This window comes from Dendrobates tinctorius, unplaced genomic scaffold (genome assembly GCF_039654945.1).
Source record: "Dendrobates tinctorius isolate UK_male_01 unplaced genomic scaffold, ASM3965494v1 ptg000044l, whole genome shotgun sequence".
NCBI lineage: Eukaryota > Metazoa > Chordata > Amphibia > Anura > Dendrobatidae > Dendrobates > Dendrobates tinctorius.
In genome coordinates, this window is record NW_027361712.1 from 34,612,692 (window position 1) to 34,632,151 (window position 19,460).

The window sequence follows — 19,460 nt, forward strand, 5'->3', positions numbered from 1 at the left end:
GGCTAGTGTCTTCCCTGAGGACCCTTGGAGGATTGCTGGCGTGACATCTCAGTTGTCTTCACAAGCTAAGTGTCCCCCCCTTCTATCTACCCTCTCTGTCTTTAGTTTTAGTGGGGACTGACTTGTGCACATTCAATCCCCTCCCTATGTAGGGCTTATCGCGAGGGTCAGGCAGGGATTAGGTTCCTGTTTGGCGATAGGTGCAGAATCTATATAGGTACATTTAGAGCAGACAGTGTGATTTTAGATCTGCCTAGGGGTCTCCACTCCCCTCTTCCCTAGTGTTTGGGCTCTCCCTTCCCTCTTCCCGTTGTGCATTTCATTATCCTTCACTCAGCGTGGTATTTGCATATTCAGTTATTATTGTAGAGACTGATCTGTAGGTAGTAATGTAAGTCCCTACATTATGAAAAGATTTATCTTAAAGTAAACTCATTGGTCACCATAGGGAGGTTTCTGTTTAAAGTGTTCAAAGAAAGGATGTAGAAAACTAAGGGGATGGAAGTGGGGCAATGGGGAATATGTCAGCCAGTGAAGTTATAACAGAGAGACCAATTTGAAGATAGGATATTTCACCAAGATGAAAACTTTGTGTAGAGAGATCAGTTTAAAGCTATGACAAGCTTACAAGGATAAGCTGGAGAGTGGCATAATTTTTCTCAGGTTTTACCAATACAGCGAAAGCCAAGTAGTTTATGTTTTGAAATGGCTGCCAACTCTCCTAATCTATAGATTTAGTTGACTTTGATCATCCACTGGGCCACTATTAAGCAGGTAATTGATCTCCATCAGAGAGGAATGATGAGCATTTCTCCTGCAATGAGAAGGACACATATTTATTTTCCGCTTTAGGCTATTGGGTAGGTAGTTGGGAAATGCTACATATTCTCTGTTTTAAAAGGGAAATGAAAATCACAAATATGGGAGATTAGATTTATTATACATCACCAAAAGAGTTGTATTTTGGGGCATATTATAGTATCTTTGACAGACTGAATTTTTTCACCTGGACCCTTAGAAGCGAAACGGCCATAGTCCTCTCTCCCCCGCATGTCTCACATGTCCTGCTTGTCCACTTGCTGTCCATGGCACTTACGTGAATAAAGGACTATTGGATCTTATTATTGCTGGTGAGTGCTACGTTTTTTCTTCTACTATTCCTTGGTAATATGTATGTCCAAGTGCATTTACTGTGGTAGAACATTCCTCTGACAATCATTTATAACCTCATTGGTAGTATCATGCAATGACATGTAGGTGCATGTATTTCTATGGGTGGCACTTATACTTAATCATTATCGATACTGAATAAATCAAGATTTTTTGGAAATCTTGTTTCCATTTTTTCATCATTTTATAGAAGAGTTAATATTTTTTGAGTTTCATATTTTGTCTAATATTTTGTCTAATATTTTGTTTAGGATTTTACCACCAAGATTTTCTTAAATATAGTATATGAAAATGTGTTATGGGAAGTATATTGGCATAAGGCTGAGAAGTAAGTATTTTCATGACATACACCAAAGAAGAGTGTATTTGGTGGAGTTTCCCATGAAAACCTTGCATGGAGTGTTACTTTTTCTGTAATTGGTATAAAGATTTTGCTTATTGTCTTTATAAATAGAATTGCTTATGCTAGCAACCTATGTGCATCAGTATTTCTTATAGCTCGTATTGAACACCTGGTCTGGCCTCACTCGTAATCCCGTATTCTGCCTCTTCCTGAAAACAGAAAGCTATATCAGAAATTGAGAAACCAGTCTATTCGGAACCCATGTGGGGGAACCCCACAAAAAGTGAAACTTCCAGCTGCAAGATGGAAAGAAACACTGTGCTTTCCCTGTCTTTCTGGCTAAGGTTGTAAGCACGATTCAAGAATTGGATTAACCGAGTTGAGGGAATTTCACATGTTTGTATGAAAGTTGAATAATAGAGTAAGATAATGTGTCTATCTATTAACTGGTCGCATATTATGAAGTTGGAGCAGTCTCTGTACAATTCCCTCGTTGTATCCATCACCAATGTTCCCCTTATGGTGATCCGTATGTAATCCGTTTGCAATGCGATGATGGTATTCCCTTGCATCTATGTACCCGTGTGACATCCGTATGGCATCCGTATGTCATGCGTATGCCGTGATTTTATCGCAGCCTTGCAAAATGGACATATAACGGATCCATGGCCTGAAATAAATTAAAATCCTAATTATCAACTCTATTTATTGGCTCAACAACAGGTTCCACTCTCCAATCTTTGCATTAGAGTCCATGCTTGTGTTTTGGTATTGCTGCTTTGTGTCAAACATGTCAGACAGGCTTACTTTCAACACTACTGAGTGGGTTCTTTGCCACTGGGTTTTGTCCTAACGTTTTGGGGAGCCTTACCCAGTGATTGTGGATCCGAGGAGGCAGAGACAAATGTGGTTGCATCCGCTTTTGAGGCGACAGCTGATTAAAGGGCGTTTCCACCCTCTGTATGCTTCTCTACGCAGCCATCCTGACAAGTTCTATCAGTATCGTCGGATGAACGTGCTCACATTTGACATTCTGCTGGAGGCTGTGCACCCTGGGATCACCTTCAAGGACACCAAGATGCGCAAGTGTATTTCCGCAGAGGAGAGCCTTTTACTTACTTTACGGTATGTATTCCTTCTCTATGTTGATGATGTTTTATACTTGTGCTTTAGGGAAATACACTGATCCATTCCATTGGTTGTAGTGGTTTGTTCCCTTGTTTGGTTAACTTTTTTTCCTCACAGTTTGCCTTTGACATTCCATGCTGTTTGTAATTGTCCCAAAGGCATTGAATTGTGTGGTATTTTGTTTAGACGGGGCTTATTTTACACTGCCCATAACTTTTAGGAAGTCCTAAACTGTTTATTTGAGGCATGGATATGTTAATTTTTTTTTTGCTTTTTTTTCTATTCACTTATACTGTAAATTCCTATCCACTGGGCTCTCCTATGCAGCTCTTCATTTCGAATTTTTAATTGGGAAATCCACGATCTCTGGCATTGTCCATTCTACGTGCTCAGAAATATAGTCCTGACTGCATCAATCAGTAATGCCTGAGCCAAAAAAACAAGACTGGCTGCAGATAGCCCTTGGCTTTGAGAACACGTGCCAGTTTCCAAACTGCATTGAATCCCAGGATAGGAAGGACGTCCGTGTGCGTAAGCTGCCAAACTCAGGGTCCCAATATTATAATTATAAACAGTTTTTTCTGTAGTGCTGTTGGCCCTGGTTGACAGCACATACAGGTTTATAATTGTAGATATTGGGGCCTATGGAAGAACTGGAGACTCCAGAGTCATCAATTCTTCCATAATGGGTCGGCGGCTGCATACTAATGACTTGGACCTCCCACCTCCACGTCAGCTACCAGCGTCTACAATGGATGCGGTGCCTTATGTGATGGTTGCTGATGAGGCCTTTCATTTAACCTGAAACATCATGAGACCCTATCCACGTAGAGCCCTGGACCACTGGCACAGAGTATTTAATTTCCGCCTATCCCGCTCACGACGACTGGTGAAGTGTGTCTTTGGCATTCTCTGTGCAAATTGGTGGGTCCTGTAGTCCACCATTGAACTTAGTGAAGGAAATGTGAATTAAGTTATAAAAGCCTGTGTGATACTTCACAACTTCACCAGAATCCATGACTGTACATCAAATGATGGTGATGAAGTGTTGGATGGAAATAATGGCATGGCTACTACACATGTACCTCATCCACATCATCATCCCTCTGGACTTAAAGTGCGAGATGTGTTTACTAATTATTTTCTTTCACCAGAGGGATATACCGTATATACTCGAGTATAAGCCGACCCGAGTATACGCCGACCCCCCTAATTTTGCCACAAAAATCTGGGAAAACTTATTGACTCGAGTATAAGCCTAGGGTGGGAAATGCTCCATAGATTATTCCCCCATATGGTGTCCCCAGAAGAAGCTCCACAGATTATTCCCCCATATGCTCCCCCCATAAGAAGCTCCATAGATTATCCCCCATATGCTGCCCGCATAAGAAGCTCCATAGATCATTCCCCCATATGGTGTCCCCAGAAGAAGCTCCATAGATTATTCCCCCATATGGTGTCCCCAGAAGAAGCTCCATAGATTATTCCCCCATATGCTGCCCCCATAAGATGCTTAATAGATTATGCCCCCATGTGCTGCCGCTGTTGCTGCTGCATGTAAAAATAATAAAAAATGACATACTCACCTCTCCGTCGCTGGGTGTCAGGTGCCGGTGTCACTGCTGGCACCTGAGATACTCACCTGTCCTGCGTCCATGGCTGCTCACCGCTATCTGCCACGTAATCGGTCAGTGATGTTCAGACTGCAGGGGGCGCAGCGTCACCGTGCCCTCTGCTGTCTGAAGTCACTGAAAGATGACAGACAGCAACAAGCAGCCATGGACGCAGGACAGGTGAGTATCGCTATACTTACCCGTCCTGACGCTGTCTCTTGAGCCCCCAGCTTCTCCGCGCTCTCTCTTCCTGCCTTCAGCGGTCTGTGATACCGCTCATTAAAACTCATGAATATGCGCATATTCATGAGTTTTAATGAGCAGTACCACGTGACTGCTGAAGGGTGGAAGAGAGAGCACGAAGAAGCTGGGGGCTCAAGAGACAGCGTCAGGACAGGCAAGTATGACCTGACACCTCCGCCCTCCCTCCCCCTCTGACCCCCTGGTGTATATGACTCAAATATAAGCCGAGAGGAGGACTTTCAGCCCCAAAAAATGGGCTGAAAATCTCGGCTTATATTCGAGTATATACAGTACTCCATGGCAAGACAATGCAGTCTCTATGTTGCGATGTTTTTTTTTGTGGGCATAAATAAAGTTATTTTAATGTTTGAAGTATGTATTGTGTTGGCCTAATAATGATTAAAACTTGAAAATAAACACATCATCTACTGTATATTGTCATAGCACCACAAAACACTAAAATTGAAATAACTTGTTTTAATCAAAACACGTTTTTGGATAACAAATAAACCATATTTGTAGCTTATCAATCTTTTATGGAATAAAATTCTTGGACTTATGTGCGCTGCTTGACAAAGTATCACATCCAGGTTATGTAAAGAGATTAACCATTTATTTCCCAACGCGTTTCGAAGTACATCACACTTGTTCCTCAGGGGATGACATGTACGGACAAATGGAGCTGTCTCCAGTTATATACATCCACTGTTTGAAAATTGGCGCCAATAGTAACATGTGCTACAGCGGTAATGTCAAAGTTCACACAAATAAAACAATGTAAAAACATATTATTTAATCTTGAATTAATCAAATCAATTGTTCTTTTAATTATGTTGTAGAAAAAAGGTTTTAATAAGAGAAAAAAAGAAAAAATATAAAAAAGAAAGGAGAACTCTTGTTTGTGAAAAAGAAGGAAGGACCAGCAGTCCAACACTTATACCACCACGCCAGAAGATAATATATTCCAGAGGGGAGAAAAAGAATAAGATCAAGAAAATATGTATATTATCAAAAAATATATATGAATGAAAATGTGCATTTAATAAAAGGATTATATATAAATATCTTTAGAAAAATATAATAAAAAATATAGTGAATAATAATAAAGATAAAAATATTTGTTCTGATATCAGAAACAATTATAAGTATCAGGTTAGAGGAACAGACCTACAAAGAAAACAACTCAGCAATTCCAGAGGAGATCAGGATCGCTTCCCGTATTAGGAAGAAAAGAAGAAACCGTCATTTCCATATCGATACCAATAATTTTAAAAAAGAATTAATTGAGATAAAAAATAATGATAAATAATAAATAATGAATAATGATACAAATCCACATCCCAGGAGTTAACACATAGTATATAAAATCGCATATTTAAAAATACAATAAAAATTGAATTATGCTAAAAATAAAATAATGGTCAATATGGATATATGTTAAAAAATTGTTATAAACAGAATATATTGATTTTATATCTCTTTACAGAAAAACTTCCGTGATCTCGTTTAAGCCATTAGGTTTAAGAGTGTTTAGTTTATATATCCAGAAAACCTCTTTCCGATTCAATTGCCCTATTCTGTCAGGATGGTCACTAGGGATATATTCAATTGGGCCTATTTTAAATCCATTAATATTTTTATTATGCTTAATGGCAAAGTGAATTGGTTATCAGGAATATTCCTTAACCATTTACCAAAATGTCCACTATTAAAGGGTATGTAATTATTAATATCCACATTTTTAAAAAAGGTTTTAGTTGAAATTCCATCGTTCTTAACAAAAATGGTTATATCCAAAAAATTAATATTATTTTTATCATACGTTGAGGGAAAGGATAAACCCAGTTATTATTATTAATATCATTAATGAATTCATCAATGTCGTTATTAGAGTCATCCCATATGAAAAATAAATCATCAATAAATCTCTTGTAAATAATTATATTATTGCACCACTTAGAATTTAAAATATAAAAATCTTCAAAAAACCCCATAAAAATGTTAGCATAAGTGGGTGCGACTTGTGAACCCATCGCAGTCCCAAGGCGCTGATGGTACAAACAACCATCAAAAGCAAAATAATTATTCTTTAAAATAAATTCCATACCCTTTAATAAAAAGTTTCTTTGATCTTTGGGCAATCTCTTGTCTCTTATTAGAGTTTTATTAAAACATGCAAGACCTAAATCATGTGATATATTAAAATATAAAGAAGATACATTCATAGTTAAAAATAGATAATGTGGTTTCCATTCAATCAGTTGTAATACATCATTGAATACATTTAAATGATGACCTCTACTCTAAACACTCTTAAACCTAATGGCTTAAACGAGATCACGCAAGTTTTTCTGTAAAATAATATAAAATCAATATATTCAGTTTATAACAATTTTTTAACATATATCTATATTGATCATAATTTTCTTTTTAGCATATTTCAATTTTTATTATATTTTTATATATGCGATTTTATATACTATGTGTTAACTCCTGGGATGTGGATTTGTATCATTATTTATTATTCATCATTATTTTTTATCTCAATTAATTATTTTTTAAAAGTATTGGTATCGATATGGAAATGACAATTTCTTCCTAATACGGGAAGCAAACTTGATCTCCTCTGGAATTGCTGAGTTGTTTTCTTTGTAGGTCTGTTCCTCTTACCTGATACCTATAATTGTTTCTGATATCACAACAAACCCATGATCCCTGACAAATGACAGACATACACATGTTTTTAAAATATTTTTATCTTTATTATTATTCGATATATTTTTTATGATATTTTTCTAAAGATATCTATAATAATAAATGCCCTAACCAGCTTCCGGTTGTAACAACTTCCGTCCAGTTGTAACCGGTGACGTCACCACACACACACACACACGCACATGTTAACCCTCAACACACCACACCGCCTCAACACACACTCCTCTCACCTTTCACCTCCACTCATGTCCACTCACTCTTTCACTCCACATACATTACTTTCTCTCACTCCGTTTCTCATACTCACACCGTCATCGTCGCTGCCCCGACATCTTCCTCCGCCGCCGCGATCCAGGATCCAGACGTTCTCCAGGCCGCCGACATGTTCTTGCGGGACGCCATCTTGGATTTCGTGAAATCCTGCGATATTCAAGATGGTGTCGCCGCAACAACATGTCGGCAGCCTGGAGAATGTCTGGATCCTGGATCGCGGCGGCGGAGGAAGATGTCGGGGCAGCGACGATGACGGTGTGAGTATGAGAAACGGAGTGAGAGAAAGGAACGTATGTCGAGTGAAAGAGTGAGTGGACATGAGTGGAGGTGAAAGGTGAGAGGAGTGTGTGTTGAGGCGGTGTGGTGTGTTGAGGGTTAACATGGCAAGAGGTGTTAACGACGTCGGCGAAATCTCGCGAGATTTCGCCGACGCCATCTTGCATTCGTGAAATTGCATCATTTACCTCACGCCGACTTGCTGTGCGGACGCTTGGCATTGCCTGTACCACCATAACTACTGCTGCCTTGGTCTTATGCCTGTTTACTGCCGGTGTCTAATTACTGGACCAATTTGCCTGTACTGCCATAATTATTGCTACCTTGCTACTCTGCCGGTGTCTAATTACAGGGCTAATTTGCCTCTACCGCCATAACTACTGCTGCCTTGCTCCTCTGCCGGTGTCTAATTACAGGGCCAATTTGCCTCTACCACCATAAGTACTGCTGCCTTGCTCCTCTGCCGGTGTCTAATTACAGGGCCAATTTGCCTATACTGCCATAACTACTGCTGCCTTTGTCCTCTGCCAGTGTCTAATTACAGGGCCAATTTGCCTCTATCGCCATAACTACTGCTGCTTTGGTCATCTGCCTGTTTACTGCCGGTGTCTAATTACAAGGCCAATTTGCCTCTACCGCCATAACTACTGCTGCCTTGCTCCTCTGCCGGTGTCTAATTACAGGGCTAATTTGCCTCTACCGCCATAACTACTGCTGCCTTGCTCCTCTGCCAGTGTCTAATTACAGGGCTAATTTGCCTCTACCGCCATAACTACTGCTGCATTGCTCCTCTGCCGGTGTCTAATTACAGGGTCAATTTGCCTATACCGCCATAACTACTGCTGCCTTGCTCCTCTGCCGGTGTCTAATTACAGGGCTAATTTGCCTCTACCGCCATAACTACTGCTGCCTTGCTCCTCTGCCGGTGTCTAATTACAGGGCCAAAAACAGCATCGACTTGACAAGATTAAGGCTTATAAACGTCGTCGTCTCACACACGAATCCCCTAACTCTAAATCTATTACATTGGCTGAAGAAGCCTCTACACGCCATCACCGCCAACAACAGACGGCTTCTTCCTCATCATTATTAGTAGACTCACAACAGGATGCTTCCACATCAGCATGTGGAACAAGTTACTACCACACTTCATCCTATATGCCGTTAACTGACATAACTAATCAGCAATCTGTTTCTGCCCTATCAATACCACCATTAGTCAATACCAAAGCACAGTTTCTTCACATACAAGCTGCAGTTAGCCCGCAGAAAGTGCAACCAAGACAAATATACGTTGGTCTCAAAACTAGGCGCACCCCATCGGTTGGACATGCACTTCTACTACAACCTCACATTTTCACTAATGATGAAAATAGTATTACCGAACACAGCTGTGGTGACATGACCCATGTATGTGAGCATTGCGAAGCTTTGCATTTTGTAGCAGAGATACCTTCTGATAACAACTTTACGCTCTGCTGTCAGAAGGGTAAAGTCCATGTACCCATACTACAATATCCTGATGTCTTTACACGTTTGCTGAAAGGGCAAAGTGAATTTAGCAAAAATTTCATGGATAATATTCGAAGTATTAACAGTTCCTTTGCTTTTGCCTCCATGGGTGCAAATATTTCACCACCTCCTGGATATGGCCCATACTGTTTCCACATACATGGCCAGATCTATCATAGAACTGGAACACTACATCCCTCAGATGACCAGCAACGCGCATTTGCCCAACTTTACATTCTCGATACCACTACCGCAAACGAACAATGCTTACGATGTAAAGAAAATCAAAAATGTCATCCTACATTGATGAACATTATTGCCCTTCAAATCCAAACTATTAATCCTTTTGTGGAAGCTTATCAAATGTTACGTGATGTGGAAGAACAAGAAAAAATTAAATCTCTACAAAACGGAACTGTCATGCCAAACATCACTATGGCTATTAAACAAGATCGTACTCAAGACCCTCGACGCTACAATAATCCCACTGTCAGTGAAGTAGCAGTCGTGTTTCAAAATGACAATGGTGAGCCACCTTTCAATAGAGACATATTAATTCATTTAAAACCTGATCCCCATAACCCTTTAGCTCCAAAAACACAACAAATTAGTATTCTCCATAGCAATTTGGATGCCCTCCTCTATCCAATATTTTTCCCTTATGGAGACCAAGGATGGCATGATGGACTCAAACAACAAGGCAAAAGTTCGAGGAGGATCACTCAACTCCAATACTATTGCTATATGTTACCTGTCAGAAATTACTTTAATCCACTCCTCAATGGTGGTAAGCTAACACAGCAATATTTAGTAGATGCTTATGTCAAAATCGAAGCTAATCGCCTACATTACATCCGCAAACACCAAAAAGATTTAAAAGTGGAGGATTACTGCCTCCTTCAAGAACATCTACTCAAAAAATCGGTTCAAAAGGGCATCCCTATTGGGAAAACTGTCATTTTACCATCTTCTTTTGAAGGCAGTCCAAGAAACATGCAGCAGCGCTACCAGGATGCTATGGCTATTGTTACAAAGTATGGTCGACCAGATCTATTTATCACCATGACATGTAATCCTAAGTGGAATGAGATTACTACACATTTAGAACCGTGAAAACCAAAAGCAAAACACAAAACAAATATCCTGGAATAAAAAAGTAAAAAAATATATTGCAAAAATTGCATGAAGGTAGTAATAATAGTAATAATAAGGGTATTTAGTTAACATAATTTTGATCAAAATAATGTAGAAGCCATCCCGCCACGTCACGGCAACCCTTGTGGGACAGTCCTAACTCTTGTATTTAAAACCTTTCCACTTGTCAAGTGACGTAAATGTGAACAAGGACAGGGGGACTGAACCACCAGTAATAGTATAGGCCAGACAGGATGGATTTTCCAACTCAGAAACAGGGCAGTCACACCCTTATATGCACAGAATGCACAATGAAACAATTGAGAAAACTGGGTCTGAGCAGAAAAAGTAAATTAATGTGCATGCAAAATGTAATTGCATATGAACACATGACCTTTACACAGAGAAAACCAAAAGCAAAACACAAAACAAATATCCTGGAATAAAAAAGTAAAAAAATATATTGCAAAAATTGCATGAAGGTAGTAATAATAGTAATAATAAGGGTATTTAGTTAACATAATTTTGATCAAAATAATGTAGAAGCCATCCCGCCACGTCACGGCAACCCTTGTGGGACAGTCCTAACTCTTGTATTTAAAACCTTTCCACTTGTCAAGTGACGTAAATGTGAACAAGGACAGGGGGACTGAACCACCAGTAATAGTATAGGCCAGACAGGATGGATTTTCCAACTCAGAAACAGGGCGGTCACACCCTTATATGCACAGAATGCACAATGAAACAAATGAGAAAACTGGGTCTGAGCAGAAAAAGTAAATTAATGTGCATGCAAAATGTAATTGCATATGAACACATGACCTTTACACAGAGAAAACCAAAAGCAAAACACAAAACAAATATCCTGGAATAAAAAAGTAAAAAAATATATTGCAAAAATTGCATGAAGGTAGTAATAATAGTAATAATAAGGGTATTTAGTTAACATAATTTTGATCAAAATAATGTAGAAGCCATCCCGCCACGTCACGGCAACCCTTGTGGGACAGTCCTAACTCTTGTATTTAAAACCTTTCCACTTGTCAAGTGACGTAAATGTGAACAAGGACAGGGGGACTGAACCACCAGTAATAGTATAGGCCAGACAGGATGGATTTTCCAACTCAGAAACAGGGCGGTCACACCCTTATATGCACAGAATGCACAATGAAACAAATGAGAAAACTGGGTCTGAGCAGAAAAAGTAAATTAATGTGCATGCAAAATGTAATTGCATATGAACACATGACCTTTACACAGAGAAAACCAAAAGCAAAACACAAAACAAATATCCTGGAATAAAAAAGTAAAAAAATATATTGCAAAAATTGCATGAAGGTAGTAATAATAGTAATAATAAGGGTATTTAGTTAACATAATTTTGATCAAAATAATGTAGAAGCCATCCCGCCACGTCACGGCAACCCTTGTGGGACAGTCCTAACTCTTGTATTTAAAACCTTTCCACTTGTCAAGTGACGTAAATGTGAACAAGGACAGGGGGACTGAACCACCAGTAATAGTATAGGCCAGACAGGATGGATTTTCCAACTCAGAAACAGGGCGGTCACACCCTTATATGCACAGAATGCACAATGAAACAAATGAGAAAACTGGGTCTGAGCAGTTTTCTCACATTTAGAACCGTGGCAGCGTGTTGAACACAGACCAGACTTGGTTGCACGTGTCTTTAAAATTAAACTGGAATCCCTCTTAAAAGACATTAGCAGTGGATTATTTGGAAACGTCACTGCAATGGTCCATGTCATTGAATTTCAGAAGTGTGGTCTCCCACACGCTCATATTTTAATTATTCTTGACAGCCTGTCTAAATTACGGACTGAGGCGGACATAGACAATATAGTCTGGGCTGAAATACCTGATGAAACAATCTACCCTCAGCTCCATAACATTGTTCTTCAACACATGATTCATGGTCCCTGTGGAGAACACAATCCTAATTCTCCCTGTATGGATCTTGGAAAGTGTAGCAAAGGTTTCCCAAAACAAAACCAACCATATACCATCAAAGAAAAGGATGGCTATCCCACTTACCGCAGACCCATTGGCAAAACATATGAACACCATTCTAAGACGATTGACAATTCATGGGTAGTTCCATATAACCCATTTTTACTCACCAAATACAAGTGCCATATTAATGTAGAAATATGTGCTTCCATTCAAAGTGTAATATATTTATTTAAATACGTTTACAAAGGACATGACAAAGCCAACCTTGAAATTTCCCAAAATAACATCCAACATGATGAAACACACCAATTTACGGATACCAGATATGTTAGTGCACCAGAGGCTGCATGGCGGATATTTGCTTTTCCTTTCCATGTTAACCCTCAACACACACACTCCACTCACCTTTCACCATCTCCACTCACGTCCACTCACTCTTTCACTCCACATATGACCCTTTCTCTCACTCCGTCTCTCATACTCACGCTGTCATCGCCGCTGATCCACGATCCCCGACATCATCTTCCGCCGGCGCCATCCTGGATCCAGACGTCCTCCACGCCGGCGACATGTTCTTGCGGCGACGCCATTTTGGATCGGCGAAATCCCGCGATAGTTAAGATGGCGTCGCCGCAAGAACATGTCGCCGGCGAGGACGACGTCGGGATCCAAAATGGCGTCGGCGAAAACTCGCGAGATTTCGTCGACGCCATTTTGGATCCCGACGTCGTCCACGCCGGCGACATGTTCTTCCGGCGACGCCATCTTGACTATCGCGGGATTTCACGATACTCAAGATGGCGTCGCCGCAAGAACATGTCGCCAGCGTGGGCAACGTCTGGATCCAGGATGGCGCCGGCGGAAGAAGATGTCGGGGATCGTGGAGCAGCGGCGATGACGGCGTGAGTATGAGAGACGAAGTGAGAGAAGGGGTTGTATGTGGAGTGAAAGAGTGAGTGGAGATGGTGAAAGGTGAGAGGAGTGTGTGTTGAGGAGTGTGTGTGTTGAGGGTTAACATGGCAAGAGGTGTGATGCTATCGCATCCTCCCGATGCGATAGCATCGGGCCATAATCTAGTTTATATATAATCCTTTTATTAAATGCACATTTTCATTCATATATATTTTTTCATAATATACACATTTTCTTGATCTTATTCTTTTTCTCCCCTCTGGAATATATTATCTTCTGGCGTGGTGGTATAAGTGTTGGACTGCTGGTCTTTCCTTCTTTTTCTCAAACAAGAGTTCGCTTTTCTTTTTTATATTTTTCTTTTTTTCTCTCATCCAAAAAAAACAAAATATATGTGACGATGCCACTTTGCCTTACAAGTTATGGTAGCTTGGGGGTGGTGATGGCAGGTGGACAGCATGCGAGGTTTGGCTACTTTCTGGACCAACCTGAGTTTGACCCTGCGACATGGCTGATGATGACCCAGGATTACAGACCAAAGAAGGATCCTGTTGGGGAGCATAGTACTGTGAAGTAGGGTATGGATATTGGTAATCCTGGGTAGTGGCGAGCCCCATTTATTCATTCCCCCTAATATGGCCATGTTGAGCATACCCATGTTAGCACCAGCCTCCAACAGTGGGTCTGCTCAAGTGGCCATATTGGGCAGGTGCAGCAGTATCTGTATATTATACATGTGTTGTTCGATGTGTGGTTTGGGCGTGCTGTGGCTGAGGTGTTGGCATACATGGGAGAGGTGGTTCAGCAACTGATAGTGCCTGCTCATATTGTATTGCAGTCATTTGAAGTTGGTTACTGCTTGACATTTGGCCAACTTTCTAGGAATACAAATCCTGGGTTGGGATTATTTGGTGGTTTTCCAGCATCAATCAAAATTTGGATGGCCCCTCTGGCCCACAGTCTCACCTCAAGGGAAATTGGACGTAGATAGCGTGCCAGACTGCGCGCATAAGCTTCCTCCCCATCGTCATTCACAGTCCGTGAAAGATACCCCAGTGTCCACGCATCTCCTGTTGCCTGTGGTGGAAAGCTCCCTCGTGCGCCGGCCACGGCATGGGATTGCGGCAGCCTGGGGTGATGTATCCAGTGGCAATGTTGGACTGAAAATGTGGCCCCGGTCCTCATCCTCTGGATTGGCCTTCTGTTGTGCCGAAGGCGCTGCTGGTGGTGGTGGTTGGGTGATGGATGATGGTACCAAAGATGGGCAGCCACTTCTTCACCTTCACCAACTGGGTCAATGTTCACCTCTGAGTCGGAAGCAGTTTCTCTCTGAGTCGGTAAGGTTTGAGACAGTTCTGTTTTAAGTACAAAGTAGAAAAAAAAATATTAAGATTTGCTCGTAAGGCCATGTGTAAAATGTGGGGTCATGCATGCACTTATGGTCTGCGATCCATAACGGGAGCCAGAAAATTAAGTCTGTCATAATATAGATATTTCCTTTTTGGGGGGGCTGCATCACCACTCCTGACCCACTGCTATTGCTCACGTCGGTACTAGTCTTGGCAGCTGGGCCACCGTCTAGTGACATCAGACACTGCAAAGTAACACCGGTAAAGGTTTTAACTTTCAATCACACTGTTTGCCTTGAAAAATGTAGGCTAGAGTGTAATGTGGCATGCTACTTGCCAAGTGTAATGTCTAAAATAGGCCAGATGTTACAAACTACATCACATATGATGATGTTATGTTCATTTGTTGCTTCATGTGGAACTTTTTATATTACTTTTTTATGATTGTACTTACTAGTTTCTTGTTTGAACTCACAAGCAAGGTGCCAAACGCTCCGGGCACGTGAGTACTGCCTAAGAAGTAGCGGATGTTTGACCGTGAACTGAACCCTGACCCCCGATGCATGTTGGACTCCAACTTTGCTGTGGCTTTTGCCTTACCCTCCACAGCACCTGCTGGACTGAGGATCCCGCAGGAGACACCAGGGACTCACTGCTGCCGGAAGGATGCAGCTCATTGTTGTCTTCAGTACTACACTGGATTAACCCCACGCTGACCGCTGCAGGCGCCAACGCTTGTTTCGTGGACTCTACAGTCTGGAAGTCGTTGGATCAGATACTGTAAGTGATACCTTAAGAACTGCTACCATCATTTTCCCCTGCATTTTGTCCAAACTGCATACCCTTTATTAGCTACTACCTGCACTATACCTGTTTAACTCTTTATCTCCCTGCGTGGAGAACATATGTGTTAAAGTAAAATACATTAACCCTTGCTCTGTCTCCTGTCCGTCACTGCATCTCGCAACCTGCTCACAGATACTGTTGTTCGGGGCCTCAACATCGCCACATCGCCAGTCTACTGCCAGGTCACTTCATTGTGAGGCCATGACCCGACTATCACCATATATCCCAGTGTTACTTTGCTTGCCTGGACACCAGTCCGTGTGCTTTGTCTCACTGACTTCCATGAATTGTTCTGTTGCTTATCTCTGAATAAACTTCAGCCTTTCGGTTCTTCAGCACTGAGGAGAAAGTCTGCTAGCTTTCTGCTTGGTCCCATTGTAGTGAAGTCGAGTTTGCTGTGTTTCACTCCTTCAGGTTAATGGTTCAGTGGTTCAGGCAGGAGACCATATTTGCTAATCCAAATCATTTGGGTTAAAATTGTGTTGCAGTGAGGAATCAGGAGGCACCATTTGATAATCCAAATTGTTAGCCCTAATATTGGTGTTCAGCCAGGAGGCCCTATTTATTAATCCAAATCATGTGGACTAAAACTGTGCTTTAGTGAGGAATCAAGAGGCCCCATTTACTCATCAAAATCATTAGGTTTAATATTGGTGTTCAGCCAAGAGGCCCTTTTTGCTAATCAAAATCGTGTGGGCTAAGACTGTGTCAGGAGGAGGCCCCATTTGCTAATCCAAATCATTAGGCCTATTATTGAAGTTCAGCCAGGAGGCCCCATGTGTTAATCCAAATTGTTTGGGCTAAAACTGTGTTGCAATCAGGAGGCCCTATTTGCTAATACAAATCATTTGGGCTAAAACAAATCACTGTTTTGCAGTGAGGAATCAGGAGACCCCATTTGCTAATCAAAATTGATAGTTCTAATATTAGGGTTCAGCCAGGAGAGCCTTATTTGCTAATCCAAATAGTTTGGGCTACGACTGTGTTGCAGTGAGGAATCAGAAGGCCCAATTTGCTCATCAAAATCAATAGGCCTAATATTGGGGTTCAGCCAGGAGGCCCCATTTGCTAATCAAAATCAATAAGCCTTATATTGGGGTTAAGCCAGGAGGCCCCATTTGCTAATCCATATCGTTTGGGCTATAACCGTGTTGCAGTCAGGAGGCCCCATTTGCTAATGGGTAGCACAGTGGCTCAGTGGTTAGCATTGCAGCGCTGGAGTCCTGTGTTCAAATCCCATCAACGACAACATCTGCAAGGAGTTTGTATGTTCTCCCTGTGTTTGCCATGCCCACGTACCCATGTTTGCGTGGGTTTCCTCCGGGTACCCCGGTTTCCTTCCACATTCCAAAGATATACAGATAGGGAATTTAGATTGTGAGCCCCATTGGCGACAGCAATGATAATGTTTGCAAACTGTAAAGTGCTGCAGAATATGTTAGCTCTACACTCACTGGCCACTTTATTAGGTACACCATGCTAGTAACGGGTTGGACCCCCTTTTGCCTTCAGAACTGCCTCAATTCTTCGTGGCAGAGATTCAACAAGGTGCTGGAAGCATTCCTCAGAGATTTTGGACCATATTGACATGATGGCATCACACAGTTGGCGCAGATTTGTCGGCTGCACATCCCTGATGCGAATCTCCCGTTCCACCACATCCCAAAGATGCTCTATTGGATTGAGATCTGGTGACTGAGGAGGCCATTTGAGTACAGTGAACTCATTGTCATGTTCAAGAAACCAATCTGAGATGATTCGAGCTTTATGACATGGCGCATTATCCTGCTGAAAGTAGCCATCAGATGTTGGGTACATTGTGGTCATAAAGGGATGGACATGGTCAGCAACAATACTCAGGTAGTCTGTGGCGTTGCAACGATGCTCAATTGGTACCAAGGGGCCCAAAGAGTGCCAAGAAAAAATTCCCCACACCATGACACCACCACCACCAGCCTGAACCGTTGATACAAGGCAGGATGGATCCATGCTTTCATGTTGTTTACGCCAAATTCTGACCCTACCATCCGAATGTCGCAGCAGAAATCGAGACTCATCAGACCAGGCAACGTTTTTCCAATCTTCTACTGTCCAATTTCGATGAGCTTGTGCAAATTGTAGCCTCAGTTTCCTGTTCTTAGCTGAGAGGAGTGGTACCCGGTGTGGTCTTCTGCTGCTGTAGCCCATCTGCCTCAAAGTTCGACGCACTGTGCGTTCAGAGATGCTCTTCTGCCTACCTTGGTTGTAACGGGTGGCAATTTGAGTCACTGTTGCCTTTCTATCAGCTCGAACCAGTCTGCCCATTCTCCTCTGACCTCTGGCATCAACAAGGCATTTCCGGCCACAGAACTGCCGCTCACTGGATTTTTTTTTCTTTTTCGGACCATTCTCTGTAAACCCTAGAGATGGTTGTGCGTGAAAATCCCAGTAGATCAGCAGTTTCTGAAATACTCAGACCAGCCCTTCTGGCACCAACAATCATGCCACGTTCAAAGGCACTCAAATCACCTTTCTTCCCCATACTGATGATCGGTTTGAACTGCAGGAGATTGTCTTGACCATGTCTGCATGCTTAAATGCACTGAGTTGCCGCCATGTGATTGGCTGATTAGAAATTAAGTCTTAACACACAGTTGGACAGGTGTACCTAATAAAGTGGCCAGTGAGTGTATATAAACATTATTATTTGTTATTAATCCAAATCATTGGGCTGAAACAGTATTGCAGTGCGAAATCAGGATACCCCATTTGCTTATCCAAATCATTAGGCCTAATAATGGGGTTCAGTCAGGAGGCCTTATTTCCTAATCCAAATTGTTTTGGGCTAAAACTGTGTGGCAGGTAGGATGTCCCATTTGCTTATCCAAATAATTTGTGCCAAAACTGTGTTGCAATCAGGAATCAGGAAACCCCATTTGCTAATCTAAATTGTTAGGGTTAATAGTGTTGTTCAGGCACACTGTCTAAGAAAATAAATAGCGATTGTTCATTTAGTGACAGGTGACTGACAGGTGTGGGCCTAAGGTTGTGAAACAGCAGGTTAATAGAGAGGAAGGATACATTCAACATGAGTGGGAAAAGCGAGGTTGTGGTGGAAGGGGGAATAGGCTTGGTGTTCGATGTATACGTGGGTTAAGTCTTAATGTTAATACCTTCCCCTTCCTTGTCCTACCCTCCCCTCCCCTCCCCCTCCATTTCCAACTTCTTTCCCTGTTCAAATCAAAAATAAAATTTTTGGAAAAGTCTTAATGTTAATGAAAACCGAAATGAACAAACACCGTCTTGTCCTATCCAAAGGAAACTGACAACATTTGTTACTGGACAGGCTACTTGACTCCCTTTCTTTGTCAGCTGAACATCAGTATGCCTTATAGATGAGGGTCAGAAAGAACATGTGCTCCTGTTGATGGCAAGCGCTGCATCAAGTGGCCTCTCCTCCTCTTTCAACTTAACATCACACATAGTACAATCCTCAGAGTTAGCACCCCAATCACCCTTGCTTCCTCACACGTCACAAATTTCCAACCACTCAACTGACTGTGGGAAGCCACAGATGAGCCAGTCTGCAGAACTGTTCACACATTCTATTCCATGGGCATCAGAAGTCTGCTCAAAAGATTTGCAGAATTCAGAGGAGGAAAGCATCTGCACCAATGCCCAAAATTTTTTCATGTTGGATCCGGGCCCGGAGGAAGTAGGGTCCGAGCAGAATCCAGACCCTCGACACCAGACGTTAACCTCCGGGGATGTAGGTGATCTTGATGAGACTCAGATACTAGAAGCGCACGTGGACTGTACTGTGGTGTCAGGGCAGGAAGAGGAGGAGGATTACTCTCAGGGCGAAGATTCTGAGAACTTAGAGGATGACGATGAAGTTGTAGACTGCACTTGGTGTGAACTCTGAGGCCCGCAGTTAAGGAGCTCAACAGAGGAGGTGGAGGACAAGGATACATTGCGGCTTGCCGCACAGAC